The following is a 17,579-nucleotide window of genomic DNA, read 5'->3' as shown; positions in this document are numbered from 1 at the left end:
ATCGACCAAGAAAGTACAACCATGGTGAACTCAAATATGTTGGAACATACTATCCAAGAAGCTATGTATGGAACTGGGACGCGTTGACCTGTGGGATGACCCCCAAACTGTGTCACAATCATTAAGTAGAAACACACTGGTGACTGCCTATAGGGAAGACCGGCTGTCCAAGTTGATGTGTAGCTCCTCATCGGGACGGTTGATAAGTGTTTTCCTTACAATCAAATATACTTACCAGGCAGAGTCCATCCTGGATAGCATCCAACCAGTGTTGGCAAGAGAATTGTTTCTACAGTTTAGGCATGGGTGCCTCCCCCTACGATCGTATGTCAAAAAATGGGGGGGACAGGTTATGATTGAATGCCCTGCTTGTGGTTTAGTGGATGAAACAGAGGTGCATGTTTTCTTCCAATGTGATTCCTATAGGTCGCCAAGAAGACGCTGGCTTGTGCAAATTTGTAAGAACTTGGGCACAAGACACTTTAGCGAGGCCTTTAGAATATTGAAAACTGAGCTGCACCTCCCAATAGTTTACTACGTTTCCCGCTTTTTATCCTCAATGTGGTGCATGAGGAGGAAGTTTCTGGAACTTCCTCCTAGTGGCCGAACGTGGAATACGGTCTGCCCAGGCCTGCTATCACTCTTTGACCCATGGTAAACAACTTCTAAACTGTGTCTTTATTAAAAAGAGCTTCTGCTCCTATTTTATAAATTATTTTATTACCCTTAGAGGGTTTTAGTATGCCTTTTAATCCTTCGTTGTGTAAAAGCACAGACCATATGCACCTGCACTTTATTCTAACTGTTTATGCCATGGCGACTGGATGTAAAATTGAACCAATGTTTCTTGATTCCTGTCGTAATTTTATATGTTTTATTTATTCTTGTGATGCTTTTATGGTCAATGTACCGAAATAAAGCTTTTCAAATGAAACGAACGAAACTATCCAAGAAGGAGTCACATCTAGAAAACAAGTGCCATTGTGAAGTACTTCAACACTAAAGAAATAGAAACAATGCAACAGAACAAATAGAAAGATACTATGCAGTAGTTGGATGTGATGGGTGTTCGGTCAGACACGCAAAAGAAAGTTGTATTAATCACAGAAAACTTAGTTGCCAAACTCCAGACAAAAGAGGATTTTTCTATTTGCCACTTCTACAACGCTTCATGTCTTGGCATGCTGAATTCGAATTACTCTGAGAATATGACTGCTATGAAGATTCTTTCAATGTTGTGAAAGTTAGTATTCAATGTTCAGTGTTTCCAAACTATTCGAAAATGTTAAATGATGAGATTGAAGAGGAAGAAACAATTGCTGCCGAGATAGCTAAAGAGAGTTCCCAGAGCGGCCACAGTTCTGGACCACTGATTCAAGATCCTCTTGGAAAACCAATTGTTGAAAATGAAGCTGCAATAGACATGAATGAGGTGGAAAGTGCAATGGAACAAGTGAGACAGGAAAGGGTTGATTTGGAACAGTTATTTAAACAAATGGACGGCGAAGAGAAAGAAATGTATATGGAGGTGAATAAGAAAATAGTGCATGAATTTCTCCATGAGAAGAAAGAATGTGAATGCTCAACATTTAAGCCAATACTATAATACATCAGTGGTAAAGCTGGCACAAGGAAAGGCTCTTTTATTAAAGTTCTCACCGCTTACCTACAGGCGACTAAAGAATCATGTGTAGTAACAACACCAACTGGATTAGCTGCATACAACATTAAAAAGAACTACTTTAATTCAACTACTTATGCAAGTTATTGAACAGGAATGTAAACTGCAATGCCAGAAGTTATCTGGTGAAGCTCGTCATAAAGTCTCAAGAGTACTGAAAAAAATGAAGCGTTTCTTCATTGATGAGGTGAGCATGGTCTCAAACTTAATGCTTGCCTTCGTACACTTGAGAATTCAACAGATTTAAAAAAAACAGAGCTTAGTGTGCTGTCTGGAAGAAAATATTTATTTGTCTTTGGTGACCTACTTCAATTTACCCTCATCAAAGGACATCCTGTTTTCAATACACTTCTCCATCATGAAACAATATAAACATTTGGCTAAACTTCAAATACAAAGAATACTTAAAAATATGGCTCAAGCATCTGACATGGAAAACAGAAATCTTCTAAAAGCTGTTTGAGTAGGAATTCTGACAAAGGCGTGGAAACATTTCTTAGAAAGTCGACTTAACAAGAGACAATTTTTGTCTAACAACACAGCAGCAAAGCTAGTTTTCAATTTAATTGAAAAAGAGAAATTCATAATATGTTTAATGCCTACACTTCAGGAGTGCTCCAATTTAATGAAGAATTACTAAAACTGGAGAAAGAACACATTTCAGAAATTACAGCAATCGGTAAAATAGATACCAGGGGGTGACAGTACTGCTAGGTGGAAAACTGCATGCACAATTATATTAATTACAGAAATCTGTATCCAGAACTGGAGGAATAGAAAAGTGTTTATGCATGTGCAAAAACAGTTGAGTAATGTTGTCTCATAATTTAAATGTTGAGGAAGTACTATTAAAAATTGCAATGGGTACAGTTATTGATTTAATTAACTTTCCAAATAGGGATACGTTTAAATGCTTAACCATTATATTTAATCAGATTGATGGTGTGAAGCAGATTGGCAATGTACTGTATGTTTTTTGCTAGTAAAGAACTTACATGTACGGCAGCAGCAGTACCCAGTGTCTCTAGCATATGCTCTAATTATACACAAATCTCAAGGTTTAAGTGAGAATGGAGTTTTTATTAATATTGGTAGTACTGTATTCAAAGAGGGTATGTCATATGAAGCATTGTCTCGAGATAAAACAATATTCGGTTTGTTTTTGTTTGAATTTGATACAGAAAATGTGGTGATGATGCAAGCTGTGTCAGAGAGTGTAATTAAGAAGAATGTTTGCTCCTCAATTAGGACAGCATCCCATTCATGAATAATGGATAATCTGTCCAAAGTGGAAGCTTACAAAAGAATCTACTGATGTTGCTAAAAAGAAGGGTAATAAGGAAGGTGTTGAGAAGACCTACTGGAAAATGAGGGAGCTATTGTATGTTACCAGTTGTCAAACACTTCTGGTGTCAACTGCTAGGCAAATGTTATTCTCAACGTATTGTTTCATTTACCACATCTTCTAAATGCAATGTTTACATAGTGATATGACTGTAATACATTGTGCTTCTGACATTCAGGATCTAGTAGATGTATTGTAGTGGATCAGTATTATTTACTTAGAACAGACGACAAGATGTACAGTAATTCATAATGCTCATGCTTGGCATTTCAGAAGAAGAAGAAATAAGTATTGATGACTTATTTGGAATGATATATTCATGGAACCATAAGTGTGAAGACTGCTCTTTTACATCCACCCTAAAATACATTCTAAATGATTTCTGTACTTAACACTGCCGGATTTCAAAACTGTGTGTTTTGACAGACTGATCAGAAAGGCTAACCAAACTACGATGTTCCAAAATAGTTGTTATGTCTACATTGCATATGCAAAGAAGTGGAAAATACCATATATTAATGCTTTAATGATGTAGCACAGATGGATCCAAATTGGAAACTAACATTACAAACTTCAAGGCAGGATAAATAGTAATTTTCGGTAGAACTTATACTGCTATAGCTTACATCTTTCACAAAGGAGTTAATATAACATCTGGATACTATACTGTATATTTAAAAACTGAAACTGGATGGATGCAGTGCAATGACAGCAACCTTATATTCAAACTGAAACTGCCTTTCAAACTTCCAAATTCGTACCTCATGTTTCTTCAACCAAGTTCTAGGGAGGATTTCTGATGAAAAAAGTGGTGTACTGTATTTCTTCAACGTAGATCTTCAGTGTTTAAGGCATCATTCGGCCTACAGAGGGTGATGTTTTCAAAAGGACCTCCAAAATTCTAGTGTGCGTTATATCTTTTAGTACTATTATGCCAGTTATAATATTACAACAGTTATTTTTGACAAATGTTTGTTTAGATGAATTCAGTAACTGTAGGTAAACCAGTTTATTAAATAATTGTACTGTGTGCAATGCGTAGTGTCACTTATTCGTAGTGATATACTGTGCAGTTTCTTTTCTCTACAATGTAAGTGATTGTTTTTCCCCCACTGTTCAAGGATGAACATTCATATATTAGCTAGTTTATGGTGGACAAGTAAGAAATCTGAGAACAGTGAAAAAGAAAATATAAAATGTTTTAGTATAATGTGATATACTGTTACAGCATAAGCAATGTTTACTGTTTGTTTCGGATTTTTTTTAAATATAATACTAGCTTACATGTATGTTCTTTTACTTTTTCACCAGTGGTTGGAGTTATATATCTTTAGAAGAGTCATCCTACTTGTAGTACAATACAAATATTTATTTTACGTGCCGCTGGAGAAGCTCTTGCCACATAAAGAGCACTTGACATGATTTGCCATCCCTTTGTTGTGCCTGGAGGGGATGGTGAAAAACTTCCATGCATTTGTTTTCTGCTTTGCTGGAGGTTACTCCTCCAATGAACTCTGTTCAACATGGTGTGCCAACTGATCCTATCTGCCACCAAATGCCATTTTATTTTGAAATCATATAAAAAGCACTGCAATTGAATTTCGATAAAAGAGCAGGTGCTGAATTGAAAATATGTTTTTTACAGTATTTATGATTGCTTTTCCCCACTGTTCAAGGATGAGTATTTATGCAGTACATTGATTATGGTAAATAAGTACAAAAGCTGTGAACAGTAAAAAAGGGAAACCGTTTTCTTTAGTGTGAAATACTTCTGCAACATGAAAAAGTTGAGTGTCCTATTTATACTAGGAACTTATGCACTGCAGAAACTACAAGATTATTGTAGCTATCTGTAAGAAGTAATACTGACTTATATGTTTGTTCTTTTTGCTTTGAAATAAATGAATCATACCATCTACTGGAGTAAAACTGTACACCAAGATAAACTATCATACAGCCCCTCATATACCTAGTCACACACCCATACAGGCTCTCACATACCCATTCACTCACCCTCAACATTAATAACACACTGACTCACTTATCAATACAGATCTTACCACATGAATCCACTTAACCATACAGTTACTCACTCATTCCCACTCACTTAGTCATACAGTTCCTAACACATACATTTATTCACCCATACAATCACTCATACACCCACTCAGTCATCCATAAAACCACAAACATACAGCTACAAACACATACACTCACTCACTCAAACAGTCACTAATATATAAACTCAGTCACCTATACAGATACTAACATAGCCAGTCAGTCACCCATACAGCAAGTGACACACACAATCTGTTTCTTATTCAGGCACTGACACAAGCACCCATATACCCAATCTCTCACCCATACAGATACTAACATACCTACTCACTCACCCAAGCAGTCACTCATACATCCACTCATTCACCTATACAATAACTAATACACATGATCACTCTGACATGTAACCACTGATACACCCAATTCACTCATACCCCCATCCATACATTCACTATAACACCCAGGTATCCGCTGACACATCCAATCACTCACCCATATAGCTACAAACATACCCACTTACTCACTCACTAATGGACCCACTCATATCCCCACTCAGTCACCCACATATTCACTAACACACCAAGTCACTCTTCCATGTAACCACTGACATACCCAATCACTCACCCATACAGCTACAAACACACCCACTCACTCACCAATACAGTCACTCATTCACCCCTCACTTTCCTATAAAAACACTCACACAGTCATTTACTAAGCCATACACCCACTGACACACCTACTCACACACCCACTCACTCACCAATATAGTTGATCATACAGCACCTCACTTTTTCATACTCGTATACTCATTCACTAATCCATGCACTCACTGACATACTCACTCACTCACGCACATACCAGCGCACCCACTCACTGAAACAATTACACAGAATCTCACTCATACTCTTCTTTTATACATACACACACATAGAGTGTATCTTTTTTTTAACCTAGAAAAATGGTTTTAATGAGACCCTTTTTTTGTATTCTTGAGATTTTTTTAACATTTTGCGTTCTTTTGGTTTCTTTTACAAATAAAATTGCAAATGAAAAATGTTCTAAAGGAAAAAATGGAAAACTATGGAAACAAGTGCCATTTAAAAACAAAAAAACAGAAAAGTAGCTCATGCACGATTGCAGCGTCCAAAAGTGTGGCAACAGATAGTTCCCCTACATTTAGATTTTTTTTGCAGTCCACACAATAAATGCCAAGTCTTGGAAGTTCAGGTGAGTTGTTTTTTTGTACTGTTGCTAGACCTCAAATGGTAGAGGGTGCCCAGGAGCAGTTGAGGTAAACGTATGTCCTGCACTTTATTGCCTCTGTGCTCTGGTCAACTCCTTAAAGTGGTACGTCTTCAGATGATACAACATACTCATTGTGCCACATGGATACTTCTTGTGCTTACCCCTTGAGAGGGTCTACTCACATATTGAGCACTTCACATTTGTAGCAACCACTTTCTTATCCCCAGAAGGGATAGTATGATACTCCCAAACCATTGAATGCCGCTTTACCACGCGTTCATCCTCCAAAGAGCTGTCTTCATCAAGGTGTGGCTGCTGATCTTCACTGCTACCAAATTCCATTTAATTTGGAAATATTTTCCCAAAAATAAACTGAATCAGTATTCAAATGAAAAAGAGCAGGTGCTGAAATGTGAATCTTCAATCTCAGCACTGGAAGTCTAAAGAGAAGAAAACTGGTTGGGGACTTCCTTTAGAATAACCAAGTGTCCTGTCCAATGAAATCCCTTTCTTCCATAGTCATGTTATATTCACTGCATCATTATGAACGCCAACATATTCTCGATTGGGGAAATAGAATAAAACATTGTTCAACCATAAAAAAATTATAAAAAGCTCACTTTATATGTTTCATTAGTAAACTACTGCTCAAAACATTGTTTTTTACATTTTCAAAAAATCTTGCCTATTTTGTAAATAACCGCAGTAGCGGAAAATATATATCATAACTGTTTGTGGGAAATTCATGAAGATAAAAAAATCAACAAAAAGAAAAGCTCTCTGAGGACATCTGTTTCTTGGTGTCAAAGAAAATGATGCTGCATTCTTGATGCCCAACAGAATGAGGACATCTCTGCCAAATAAAGGAGCATTTGCTTTATATAGGTATGGTAAAGTATCCTTGTTTGGTTGAGATTTACCTCTTTGTATTCTTGTTGTCCTCTGTATAGCAGGATTAATGTTATCAAAGATTTCTGGATTAAGACACTCGAGGAACAATAACATTACGAAAAGACAGGGAAGGTCAGTGCAGATATTTCATTGTGATCCATTATGCAGCAATACTGTCAAATACGTACCTGGCATTTATCAAACAAGGCAGCACTTACTAATTAACTCATATAAACTACGCCAGCTAGGTAGACATGTTTTCAAAACTGTGTGCAGATGATGTTCCATTTCTGATCCTGATGCTCATTTCACAGACATTAAACCTCAATGGAAACCACTTACAAATATAAACATAGCAGGTGCCCCAGTTGAAGCTCTACTTCTGAAAAGTGCAAACCATCCTAACTTCCTGGGCTTTGCAAAGGTAAATAAAGTGTGTTCTCTCAGCAATTCCACATTGAAAAACAATATGACATCCATGGTGAAAGCAAATGCATGATTGATCTATCAGAACACAATCTGAAGTGACTTTGGTTTAAAACCCTAGACATTTTCTGAAAAACTAAACGTTACAGGGGCGTTATAGTCAAAAACTAGAATTGAAAAAAAACCTTAGAAAATCCCTGAAAAAAACAAAGGTTGCAGGGACATTTTTGTTAGACTATATTTAGGCTTAGATTTCACTTACACAAAACCAATGAAATTCAGCAGTTATAGTTATCTGAGCTAACTATAACTTACTCCTTGCAATGCATTGCTTATGACCCCACATATTACATCACTCATGACATGATCAGTGACATCACTGATGACATCGCAAATGCATCATCTTTTATCATCACTAATAACATCACCCACATAACTATTCACATATCTACTCATAGCCATACATCTTCATATAAACCCACTCACATGCCCAAACATTCACATATTCATTGATTGACCCATATAGCCACTCATACACCTACTCACTCACTCACTTACTTGGTCACTCACTCACTCACTTACCCTTACAGCCAATCAATCAATCAATCAATCAGATCATTTGTATAGCGCACTACTCACCCGGAGGGTCTCAAGGCGCTGGGGGGGAGGGGATCCGCTACTGCTCGAACAGCCAGGTTTTGAGCTGCTTCCTGAAGGCGAGGTGGTCCTGGGTCAGGCGGAGGTGGATCGGAAGGGAGTTCCAAGTCTTGGCGGCCAGGTAGGAGAAGGACCTTCCTCCAGTGGTGGCTCTTCGGATGCGGGGGACGGCGGCGAGGGCGTGGCTGGTCGAGCGAAGCTGGCGTTTGGGAGCGTAGAAGTTGAGGCGGCTGTTGAGGTATCCTGGTCCTTGGTTGTGTAGGGCTTTGTGTGCGTGGGTGAGGAGCCGGAAGGTGATTCTCTTGTTGACCGGGAGCCAGTGCAGGTCTCTCAGGTGTCCGGAGATGTGGCTGCGGCGGGGGATGTCCAGGATGAGTCGTGCTGAGGAGTTCTGGATCCGCTGAGTCTTTTCTGGAGTTTGGCGGTGGTTCCGGCGTAGAGGGAGTTGCCGTAGTCCAGACGGCTGGTGACGAGGGCCTGGGTGACCGTCTTCCTGGTCTCGGTGGGGATCCATCGGAAGATCTTGCGTAGCATGCGCAGGATGTTGAAGCATGACGAGGAGACGGCGTTGACTTGTCTGGTCATGGAGAGGGAGGAGTCCAGGATGAAGCCCAGGTTGCGTGCGTGGTCAGTTGGTTTGGATGCGCTGCCCAGGGCGGGGGGCCACCAGGAGTCGTCCCAGGCGGAGGGTGAGGATCCCAGGATGAGGACTTCCGTCTTGTCTGAGTTCAGTTTCAGGCGGCTTTTCGACATCCATTTGGCTACGTCTGTCATCCCTTCGTGCAGGTTGGCTCTGGCGGTGGCGGGGTCGTTAGTGAGGGAGAGGATCAGCTGGGTGTCGTCGGCGTAGGAGATGATGTTCAGGTTGTGCTGGCGTGCGATGGCTGCGAGGGGGCTCATGTAGACGTTGAAGAGTGTTGGACTGAGCGAGGAGCCTTGAGGGACGCCGCAGATGACTTCGGTGGCTTCCGATCTGAACGGAGGGAGGCGGACTCTCTGTGTCCTTCCGGCAAGGAAGGAGGTGATCCACTCCAGTGCCTTCTCCTGGATTCCGACGTTGCTGAGGCGCTGTACTAGGGTACGGTGGCAGACAGTGTCGAAGGCCGCGGAGAGGTCCAGGAGGATGAGGGCCGCTGTTTCTCCGTTGTCAAGCAGGGCTCGGATGTCATCTGTAGCTGCGATCAAGGCGGTCTCGGTGCTGTGGTTGGCCCGGAAGCCAGACTGCGAGAGGCCGAGGGAGCCGTTTGTCTCGAGGAAGGCGGCCAGTTGCTTGTTGACGGTCTTCTCGATGACTTTAGCCGGCAACGGGAGCAGCGAGATGGGGCGGTAGTTCTTGAGGTCGGTGGGGTCGGCTGATGGTTTCTTGAGTAGAGCGCTGAGTTCGGCTTGCTTCCAGCTCTCCGGGAAGGTAGCGGTGTCGAAGGAGGTGTTGATGATGTCCCGCAGGTGGGGTGCGATGACAGCGTCGGCCTTGTTGAAGACATGGTGAGGGCAGGGGTCTGTTGGGGATCCGGAGTGGATGGAGTTCTTCGTGCGGATGGTGTCTTCGGTGCTGATCGGGGTCCAGGCGTGGAGGGTGGTGGTGGGGGGCGGTGGTTCGGTCGTGGCGTGCGTCGGTTGAGTGCTGAAGCTGTTGTGTATGTCCGCGATCTTGTTGTGGAAGTAGGAGGCGAGGGAGTTGCAGAGGTCTTGCGAAGGGGTGATGTCGTTGTTTCCGGCGTTGGGGTTGGAGAGCTCTTTCACGATGTTGAAGAGTTCCTTGCTATTGTGTGCGTTGTTGTCCAGTCGTTCCTTGAATGCGGTTTTCTTGGTGGCGTGGATCAGCTGGTGGTGTTTTTGGGTGGCGAGCTTGAGGGCAGTCTTGTTGTCCGGTGTTGGGTCTCTGCGCCAGGTTTTCTCGAGTGCTCTGCAGTTCTTCTTGGAGCTCTTGAGTTCGTCGTTAAACCATGGGGCTTTCTTGCTTCCGGGTCTACTCGGCGGGTTCTTCAGCGGGGCGAGGTCGTCTGCGCAGTCGCTGATCCATTTCGTGAGGTTGGTTGCTGCTTGGCTGGGGTTTGTAGTGCTGGTGGGAGGGTTCTTGTTCAGGGAAGTAGCGAGCTGGTCTGCAGTGATCTTGTTCCAGCTTCTGCGGGGAGCCTGTTGCTGGTGATGGTGGAGCGTGGGTTTTCTGTAGCTGAAGTGGACGCAGCTGTGGTCCGTCCAGTTGATTTCCGTGGTGTGGCTGAAGGCGATGTCCTTGCTGGAAGAGAAGATCGGGTCGAGTGTGTGTCCGGCGTAGTGGGTCGGGGTGGTCACCAGTTGCTTCAGTCCGAGGTTGGCGAGGTTGTCCAGCAGGGTGGTGGTGTTGCGGTCGTTGTTGTTCTCCAGATGGAAGTTGAGGTCCCCGAGGAGGATGTAGTCAGCGGAGGGGAGGGCGTGCGGGCTGATGAAGTCGGCGATGTCTTCGCTGAATTGTGTGCGGGGTCCCGGGGGACGGTAGATCAGGGTGCCTCTGAGGGTGGTCTTGGGGTTGACGTGGATCTGGAAGTGCAGGTGTTCGGCGGGTGCAAGGGTGTCGTCGGTGTCGGTCGTGATGCGGATGGTGTTCCTGTGGATGATGGCGATGCCTCCTCCGGTCTGGTTGGCGCGGTCCCTCCGGATGATCTTGTAGCCGTCCGGGATGGCGATGGCGATGTCGGGCGCTGAGGAGGCGTTCATCCAGGTTTCCGTGAGGAAGGCGACGTCTGGGTCTGTGGTGTCGAGCAGGTTCCAGAGCTCGACGGCGTGTCTGTGTTGAGCAGGATGCACTTCAGGTGGGTGGTGTTGCTGCTCATCGAGGTCTTGAGCACTGCCGGAGTGGAGCCGGTCCGGTTGCAGGTGAACTTGCAGGCGTTGCAGATGAAGGGTCCGTGGGTGCGTTTCGGTGTGGCTCGGTAGCAACCCGTGGTTCGGCCGGTGTCGAGTGCGTTGAGTTCGGTGGCGTCGTAGGTCCGTCTGGTCGGCTTCCGGCGGTGGGGGCCAGGGGTCCTGGCACTGGGCGCAGACGGGCTTACCTTTGGCGCACCTTCGGCGCTCATTCGGTGCTCCCGCTGCGCACGTCCGCTGCGTGGTCGCTGGGGGGGCGACATAAGAGGGGAGCCGGGAGGGCGGGTCAGCTGGGAGGCGGGGTCGCGCCCACCAATCGAGTGGCGAGGGGGCGAGGCCGCCGGCAGGAAGCGGCGGGAAAACGGGATCGGTTTGAGCGGGCGGCCCTGCGGCGGCTGGGGCGCTGCTCTCGGCGTTGGTGAAGGTCTGGCACAGCAGGGGTCTCTGGAGCAGGAGCGCGGAGGAGGGAGGGGGCAACCAGGCCAGAGGTGCGGTGGTCACTCACATACCCAGTTAATCACCCATATAGAAACTCACATATCCACTCACTCACCCATACAGTTACTCACACATTCACCCATACAGCCACTCACACTGCCACTCACTCACTGATACAGCTAAACATACACCCACCTTTTTACCCATATACCCACTCAGACATCCACTCAATAACCCATATTGCCACTGACACTCACTCATTCACATACCCACTTGCATACCCAAGACACCTACAGAACCAACTACATACCTATTTATAAGCATACAACCACTCACACACCCACTCACTCACATTTGCAGCCACTCACAAACACTCACTCTCCAATACAGTGACTCACATACACTCACTTACCTATACATATATTTAAACAGCTACTAACTCACCCATACAGCCACATACACGCCCACTTCCTCGCCCATACAGCCACTAAAACAGCTACTCAATTACCCCTAAAGCCTCTCACACACCCATTCTTACACCCATGAATCCAGTCACAAAGCAATTAGTTTAACCGTAGAGGACACACCCACCCACTCACTCTTCAATACAGCCACTCACACAGCCACTTACGTGCTTTACAGCCACTCATACACTCACTCACAGACCCATACAGCCACTAAGATACCCACTCACTTGCTGATACAGGTACTCACACATCACTCATTAGCAATACAAAAAAGAATAGTAAGGTAACTTATGCAGCAGCTTTGTATATATCTATAAGTCTCAGAAACATTTACAAAACACTTACACTCACATCAGTGATGTTATCAGTGATGTCACTGGTCATGTCATAAATATTGTTATATGTGAGGTCAGAAGCAGTGCATTATGGAGGCATATGTTTTTGTTAGGCCAGAGTTTCACTGGTTTTATACAAGTGAAATCTGAACTTAACAATAAAGCCCTTATAACCTTTATTTTTTTCGGTTAATATATTGACATTGAGAAAGGCGTGAAGCTGAAACGTGTCTGTCTGGTGCTGTCGTTGTGTGGCAATACATAATTGAAAAAGTAAACTTCCCTATTGTGAGCCTCAATTTATTATCAGGAAGAAAGGTCATCGTTTGGAAATATATATATATATATATATATATATATATATGTATATATATATATATATATATATATATATATGTAAATATATATCCAAACCATACTCATATTGCTGTGAGCACAGAAGTCGAGCACACACAGGTTCTCAGGACAGCAATCACTCGGAATGACGCGTCTTGTTCATTTGAACTTCCTCAGATGCCGCAATTATGTGAGTTACTCCAGCCCACACTTAAAAATACAATGTCCATCTGCAATTGGCAGGAATCATTGCGGGCAGTGCTGTAGGGAAAACCTGACTCAGACTTCACCATTTAAGTCTGTGCAGAGCAGACACCAAAACGTAATTACTTGCCCCAGTGGGCGGTGTCTGCTCCTTTCCCCCTTGCTTGCCTTTGATCTCTTGCGGGTGTGATCTTTTACTGGCTTATTCCACACTGATAAGCATGTCCCTCATCTCCAGAACGCGGCAAAAAGAAGGAACGGAAGACCCAGGATGCAGGTGAGTTTTTTATTTTGAATCGCACCTCGTCAGCATAACGTTTCGGCCTTCACAGAGGCCTTGGTCACATGACGCCATGAGAGAAGCGGACAGTTTTTAAAGTGCTAGTGCAAGGAAATTAGTGCATTACATTAGTTGACCTAACAAAGAGGCGGGGTATGTAGGAACAAACATAGAAAACATACTGATTGGTAATGCATAATGGGATAATCCCCGGGATTGTCAAACAATCACTACACAAGTTCATTAACTTCATTAATTCATAAATGATTTGATTCGATAAAAACGGTATTCATTAATATGTACAACAATAAATGTAAAATACCTTAAATAAGCGATGCATTATAGTATTTACAAACTACATAGTTGTAAAGCATTCGGATAAAAGACCACAAATGGATGTAAACATAAATGTTAAGTGATGTTCCTAGTGGCTGGATATTTTCAAAATCAGTCCACACTTTCCCTTTAGAGATTTTTGTTCTATGCTATCTAATGGGTCACCATCTTACCACCTACCCCATTTATTGCAACATCTATAATAGAACGTTCAATTTTCCTAAGGGCAACCAACAAGATGTGAATATGTGAAAAGTTAAATAATTAAAATCAAGTAATGCCAGATGTTTCATGTAGGTAACTCCTAACCTACCACAATTACTGAAGGTGACACACAAGGTATAAGAACCGGAAGAAAATATATTTGCACTGACCAACCACGCTGGAAGTACATTTTAAGTTGGTCTAGTGGAAACGGTATAGGCAACCATTAGATAAAGTCAAGAAGAACCAGACATAATGGACAACAATATTAAGGTCCCAAATGTTAGAGGCAAGTATGGAAATCTTCTGTAGAGTTAAGACCCCGCGGGGTCTTGCTGTCCATTTCTAGAATATATCTAGTTTCTAGTGCTCGTAATTTGCCCTCTCTATCACCACCTCTTCTCAGAGGACCCACTGTATCAATGGCATAATACCTGAGAAGTCCACTGTTGTTGTGGCATTCCTTAAAATGTCTGGCAACCGGGTACGTGGCGTCATTGGTGTTAATTGCCCTTATGTGCTGGAGTATCCTTTTGTGGACCTGCAACTTGGTACTACCAACATATTGCAGGCCACACGGACACTCCAGCACATACACCACGTACTCGCTCTTACAGGTCAGTTGTTTATTGATTTTGCGGGGCACCGGGGAGAAAGCTGTTCTAAACTCGGTTTTACTGATACCATGTGAGCAAAAACCTTGCAAATTCACTGAAACAACCATAAGTTTCAGGCCTTATAAAGTTAAGAATTAGCTTTTAAAAAACCTTTGTAATTCACTCAAAAAACTATAAGTTTTAGGGCTGTTATAGTTAGCTGGACATTTCACTCATACAAAACCATTTAAATTGCTCCTATATAGTTAGTTGTACTAACTATATTTCGTGCACCCGCAATCCACTGCTGATGATGTCACATATTAGATCATTCATGACATGGTCAGTGACATCACTGATGACATCTCAAATGACAGTGTAATATATATATATGTGTGTGTGTATATATATATATATATATATTCACTGAAAAAACCATAGGTTATAGACCATATATAGTTAGGAATTAGCATTTAAAAAACCTTATTTTACTCACACAAAACCATTGAAATTCCATATATAGTTAGTTGCACTAACTATATATCGCGCACCCGCAATCCACTGCTGATCATGTCACATATTACATCATTCATGACATGGTCAGTGACATCACTGATGACATCACTGATGACATCTCACATGACATCACTGATGACATCACTGATGACATCTCATTTGACATCATTCTTGTGCTAATACGATAAACCTCTTCAGACTCTAATAAAACCTTAGATATACTCAGTGTATACAGACACTCACACACTGTTACTCATCCATGGAGTTACTCACACACCTAGTCAGTCATGCAAAGAATCAATCACACCTCTATTTCCTCAACTATACAGTTATACACACCTTACTTATTCAAACATATACTAACACATATTTACTCTCTTATACAACCCCTGATACAAGTTCACAATGATCCATACAGCCACTCACACATTCAGTGGCTCTCATGCACAGTTATTTATATATGCCAACTCTCACATGTACTGTGTTTTACATATGTACTTACTATGACATGTAGCATTGACATATCCATTCACTCATCAATACACTCATGCACACAGTCAACCGCCCATGTAGCTGTTTCCACATGCACTCTTGAACTCATACACCTAGTGAATCAACTGCTCACACATCTATGCACAGAGTCACACACCTCCCAGCCACCCCCACACAAACTCAATCTCCCATACAAATACTTGGGCAACCAATCAATAACATATGTAGCCTCTCGTATAGCTAATGATCCACACATGCAGCAGTTTACATCACAACAGACATACTGAAGCAAACATTCAGGCAGTTTAGTCACTAACCCATGCATTTAGTACGACACATTTATTCACTCACTCATACAGTCAGTCACGCACCTACTAAATCCTTCATCGAGACACTTATACATCCACTCATTCTTCAATATATCTAACATATTTAAACTTTACAGAAACACACAGTCACTGGATGATGTCATCAGTGATGTCATCAGTGATGTCATCAGTGATGTCACTGACCATGTCATGAATGATGTACTATGTGACATGATCAGCAGTGGATTGCGGGTGCGCGATATATAGTTAGTGCAACTAACTATATATGGAATTTCAATGGTTTTGTGTGAGTAAAATAAGGTTTTTTAAATGCTAATTCCTAACTATATATGGTCTATAACCTATGGTTTTTTCAGTGAATTTCAATGGTTTTTTAATAGCAAATATCATAAGCTGTCGAATGTCAAGTACGTGGTAAGTAAAAACATTTTCGTGTTTATGCACACTGATCTGCTTTGAATGCTGCCCCCCACCCCTCATTTCTATTAGGAGTACTCTCTCTTTGCAGATAGTGAAGGGTAGTTAACGCAGGCCTTTGCCCCCGTTGTAATCCGTCGTGCCTGCTTCTCTCTCCATTTGATTGATTGTTCTCTTTGGTTCATTCTCTATTTACAAACAAGCACAGAGTCGCAATACTCTGTTTAGTATTTGCAGATAGCGAAAAATCGTGTAAAAAAAGAAAAGGAATCGAGCAAAATCAGTAGGCCACTAATGGGATCTCTTTTTGACCTCCCTAAAATAGAAACATTAGGAACAACCTGTTGATAATACCAATGTGTATGTACATAAGCGGCGTTCATTTGTGTTCACAGTACCCCTTCTTGATTGTTTGAATCGAGCATTGAATTGTTCGAAGTTGGTTCTCTTAAGAATCTTCTCTGCCTGCAAACGAGGAAGAATAGGAATATTCTCTCTCCCTTTGCAGATAGTGAAGGGTAGGTAACGCAAACCTTTAACACGTCGTGCCTATTTCGTTCCTCATTGATTGATTGTTTCCCCAAACATTGACTGTTTGGGAATTGGTTCTTTTTGGAGGTATTCCCTGTTTGCAAATATACGTAGGAAAATCTTTGCAAATAGTGAAAGGGTACGTAATGCGGACCTTTCTCCCCCGTTGTAATCTGTCATGCCTATCTACTCCCCACTGATTGATGCACCTGTTTCACCCGGACCATTTACTAGAGATACGTCATCTGGCCTGACCAGAGAGCACCCCTAGTGAAAAGGACATATGCAATAATAACGAAGTGATCACTGTATCCTGTTAACAGAAACTTTAGCATGAAACAACCTGGAAAGAAAAGAATAGGAAAACGAAAATCAGTAGGCCACTGATGAACATAAACTTTTATTAAACAACGAACAAAGAAACGATAACATAACGTAATGATAAAACCTATTAATGTCCTAGAAACAAGAAAACGTTAGAAATATGCCAGTGGTGAGAGACCAGAAAAACAGTAAGAGAAACCAAATCACCCCTCGCTGTCCCACCGCCTGCCACGCCAAAAAAATCGATAGACTAGGGAAAATGCAAGTCAGTAGAACATCCGCCCCCACTCTGGAAACTTCCAAGGTGGGGCAGGGTTGCGGCTACGCCCAGCCGGGAGCAGCCCATATAAGGCGGATCCTGCTGCCACGCCTCGGCCAGGAGATCCTAACGTAGGGTGTAGCCGGAGGAGAGGCCGAGGCCAGCGGGACCCGGCCAGGGGATTGCCTTTACAACGCTGAAGAGTTTCAGGGGGGGGAATGTCTCCTCGACCCTCCCCTCTCTCTCCCAGTCCGGCCGCGGTGGCCCTTGAGAGTTGCAGGTAGTCCCGCCACATGCTCTTCCGGTCCGGCCACCAATGGTCGGGGGGCCGAGGCCGACGGGATCCGGCTGCAGCCGATAAACCA

The sequence above is a fragment of the Lissotriton helveticus genome, chromosome 4_1 (assembly GCF_964261635.1).
Source record: "Lissotriton helveticus chromosome 4_1, aLisHel1.1, whole genome shotgun sequence".
Taxonomy (NCBI): Eukaryota; Metazoa; Chordata; class Amphibia; order Caudata; family Salamandridae; genus Lissotriton; species Lissotriton helveticus.
This window is presented reverse-complemented; position numbering follows the sequence as displayed.